The sequence below is a fragment of the Odontesthes bonariensis genome, chromosome 17, assembly GCF_027942865.1.
Source record: "Odontesthes bonariensis isolate fOdoBon6 chromosome 17, fOdoBon6.hap1, whole genome shotgun sequence".
NCBI classification, from domain to species: Eukaryota; Metazoa; Chordata; class Actinopteri; order Atheriniformes; family Atherinopsidae; genus Odontesthes; species Odontesthes bonariensis.
In genome coordinates, this window is record NC_134522.1 from 22,634,862 (window position 1) to 22,639,137 (window position 4,276).

Here is a 4,276-nt window from a genome sequence, read left to right on the forward strand (position 1 = left end):
TTTGAGGGACACTTGTTTAATTGAAGTAAATTAAATATTTTTTATGCTTTTGTCTCCTGTTTTTCATGGTCAAACATTCATGGCTTTGTGGTTTTTGGCCTGGATTCTTTAATAGTTCCTACAACCAAGTGTATGGCTGCTGTTTGTATGAAGACACTAATAAGAGAAACACTCGTTGGGTTTGTATATAGGGAATGAAGCAATGCTGAGACAGGGTTGTTTCTATCCCTCAATTTCATTTGTCTTCGCATGAGTATCTTTTAAATCGGAGTGGGATTTTGACTTAGTTTCCCACACTCATAAACTGAAACATATTTCACCAGCCACCATGCCTGTATGCTCGTAGAAGAAGTTGGCGGGAAGAAGTTCAAGGACAAAATATGCAAAGAAACTGAGAATGAAGTCATTGGAGAACATGGTGGGCTCCTTATTCATCTAAGATTTGCAGTGACAGAGCTATTAAAAACAGCTACAGATATATACAGATATAGTAACCGATTCAGACTTAAAGTGTTTTTAAAAAGCTTTCTGAAGCCTGGGGACTTTCTGGAAAACTGTCTGCTAAAACCCTTTATTTCTCAGAATATGAAGAGAATTGTGAAAAAAAAAACACACATTAAAAGTTAAACCTTAGGGTTTCATTGTAAATTATTGACTTTGCCCTGAGTCACTGAACAGTCTGATGTGAAGATGATGTGAATCATATGCGAACACAACTGAGCACCTATATGGGAGATTTTTCACCAACATGTTAGCGCTCACCATCAGAAAAACATTAAAAGAGGGAATATCTGTTGAAAAGAAAGTTTCAAAATCTTGTGGGGGAAAAAATGCAAAAAGTGTTAACCAAATTAAACCTTAACAAATTAACCTTAAGATTCTTCTGCGTTGTCATGTGACAGAGAAAGTGCACCTGCTTTCAATTCTGACCTCAAGTATCAGGGCATAATATATGGTCCTTACCATCCATACTTGGTCTTAAATAGGGAAATACAACTTCAGATGGACAACACATGACATGTTACGCTGTCATTCAAAATGCCAAAGCAGTGTGTCAAAAACTTTGTACATCCCATAATTCCAGCAGCTTGTAGAATCACTTTCAGAGTCAAAACTTGTAGTAATCGTTTTCTGTAATCACTTTACAACGTTGCTTTAGTTTATTGTGGTTTGGAGGCACTGGTTTATGCACAGCTGTCCCATCACCGCATTTTAATCAGGTTGAGGATCACCTTGATCGGACTATTTCAACATCTTAATTCTTTACTTTGTAAGACATTCTGTTCGATTTGCTGCTGTGTTTTGCAATTATTGTTCCATCACATGGATCAGTCTAAGCTTAGCTTTGGCTGTCTTACAGATGGCCTCACATTTGACTCTAGAATACTTTAGTACACAGAGGAGTTCATGATGGACTTAATGACTGTAAGGTGCCCAGGTCCTGCGGCTGCAAAATAAGCCCAAATCATTACACTTTTGTGCTTGAAAGTTGGCATGAGTTGTTGTGCTTTAATGCTGTGTTTGGTTTTCTCCAAACATGGTGTTGTGCATTTTGACCAGACATCTGCATTTTGGTCTCGTTTGTCCAAAGGACAGTCTCCTAAAAGTCTTGTGGTTTGTTCAGATGCTGCTTTGCAAACCTAAGCTGTGCTGCCATGTTGTTTTTAGAGAGATGAGGCCGTCATATGTGTTCAATCTTTTTCTAATTTTGCTGTCGTAGACGTTAAGATTTAGCATGATAATTGAGGCCTGTAGAGTCAGAGATGTAGCTCCAGGGTTTCCTGCAATTACACAGTCTGACCTTGTGGTGAACTTGCTGGGACGTCCACCCCATGTCTATGTTGAATTAATAATAAATATAATTATCAAAATTATTAGAAAGTTGCAAATAATGGGACCAAGAGGGATAAGTAACTTTTATAGAGACAGCATATTTCTGGGCTGGGCTGTTTTCTTGCCCCATCTTTCTTTGAATGACTGATTGCTTATTTAGTTGTTGGCGTGATGGAATTTGCTTTTGACAGATTTTATATTGCACACCAGTGGATTTTCTGGCTCCCAGTGTAACTTACATGAGGTTACTAATATTATATGTGTGAAAGGTTGGAGTATACAGTCTGCTCACATAAATGTGTTTAAATATTAACACATAGGAGAAATCCAGAGCCAAGGTTAAAACACTTAGCCTTACTGATGCATACACAATGTTATAAATACCCCCCACCCTCGCAGGATAACATAAATATTGATGAGGCAGGTGCATTCCTTGTCAGACAAATGATGTGGTACGACACCATACTGTCCAATGAAGAGCACCACTGGGACAGGATCAAAGTGTACCAGGCTCACGGGGAGTGTCAGAGCCAGTCATCGTTCTGTTGGAGGCCGATGCTCCAAGGCAAAGAGCCAAGCTGAAGCTGCTGCTGGTTAACACTCACACAAAACCTTTTTTTTGTTTGTTTTCACACTAGCCCGTGAACACACAGCCACGGCGGGAGGCTGCTTCAGAAGGTCAGCGAGCCTGTGTTACATCTAGTCAGTGAGTTTATTTTCATACTTCTGCATCAGCAACGTGGGGACTGTGTGGGCTCCCTAATAAACACCTCTGTGGAGACAATTGAGCTCATTTATGTGATGAACCGCTGATACAGTCAGGATATTAAACAGATCAGCATGACACATGTCCTGCTGAGAAACGTCTATGACACTCCCATGTGCAAGCAAGATAGGATTGTGATTGACCCACTAAAATGAGAGCACAGAAGCTGTGAAACTAGTGATATCTCCTGCCACATATACAGCAAATGACAGTAAATCACAATCAATGCATATAATCATCTGTTAATCACTTCACAGAGAGATGGGTTAAGACCCATGCAGCTCAGATTGATAAGGCCAGAAGCAAAATGAAGCTATGAGCATGACCTAATTTTGGTGGAAATTAGTTTAAATGCCCAAAGAGGACTGACTGTTCTTTAAAGGAAAAGGTACTTTTACATGCACATTTACAGACTTACCAAAAGATTCAATATTCTTATTCCTTTCTTTTTCCGCAAAATCGAACAAGGTATGGAATGCTTGCATGAGCAATGTAATGTCGTGCAAGCATTAATCAGCACCAAGCAGAGGTTTTAAATTCTGATGTAACTGTTACAAAGCTATATTTAATTGCGCATCAATTTTGTTGCTGAGTAACGTTCTATCCATCTATCTGTCTGCAAAGTTACCTACTGCAGGATTTCTCAATGTGTTACAAAAAAAAATAAAAAGTTCAAGAAAATCATGATTGTGATATTGAAAACTATCCCAGAACACTCCGTCGTTCACCTCTCTGTTTCAAGACATTTTTATAATAGTTACTCTATTTGTTACCTTATTTAATTGCATGTGTGGTACCGCATTGTGTTTTGATGTTTTGTTTTATTATTTTTTTTAACCCGTTTTATTTTTCAATGTAAAGGACTTTGTAAATCACCCATTTAACGTCCCTTCTGCTCGTTATTTCTTGACGTTCTTTCTTTAAAACTTGCATGAGGTGATGGCCATTGCTGCACCGCACCATTGTTGTAACACCCGTAAAAACCTAATTGTCAGCGCATGGGTTTCTCACAATTATTCAAGACAAAGGTGTCACGATCCATGTATTTTTTGTGTGTTTTTCTAAGTCTGTTTAGTCTCCAGTCCTCACCTTTCCTCAGTTCCCTCCTGCCAGTCGTCAGCTCCACTCCCTTCACCTGTGTTTCTTCCCTCAGCTGCCTTCACTCACCAATCACTCTCCCCACAGTATTTAGTCTCCCAGTTCTTTTCAGTCATTGTCATATCCTCTGTCAAAAATACCCATAATTTTCCCCATCTTTTGATTTAGTTTCTTGGAAAAGTAAGTGGTGTTAAAAAGGAAACAGCTGGAGAAACATGTTGAGCACCTTAGAGATGCAGAGTCTCTCGGGACGTAAAGATGGTTAGAAGTTCAGTAATCTGTAAAACAAATGTGTCTGCGAATTGTGGTGCAATTTCAGAATAACATTCCTCAACGTAAAAATGTGAAGAAGCTGAATATTCCATCTACAGTACCTACCAGACCTGCAAATACCTGGGGGTGTTGCTGGATAATAAACTGGAGTGGTCTGCCAACATGGAAGCAGTGTACAGGAGGGGCCAGAGCCGTCTCTTCTTCCTGAGACGGCTCGGGTCCTTCAATGTCTGCAGTGATATGATGTGCATGTTTTATCACACTATCATTGAGAGTGCACTGTTCTATGCTGCTGTCTGCTGGGGG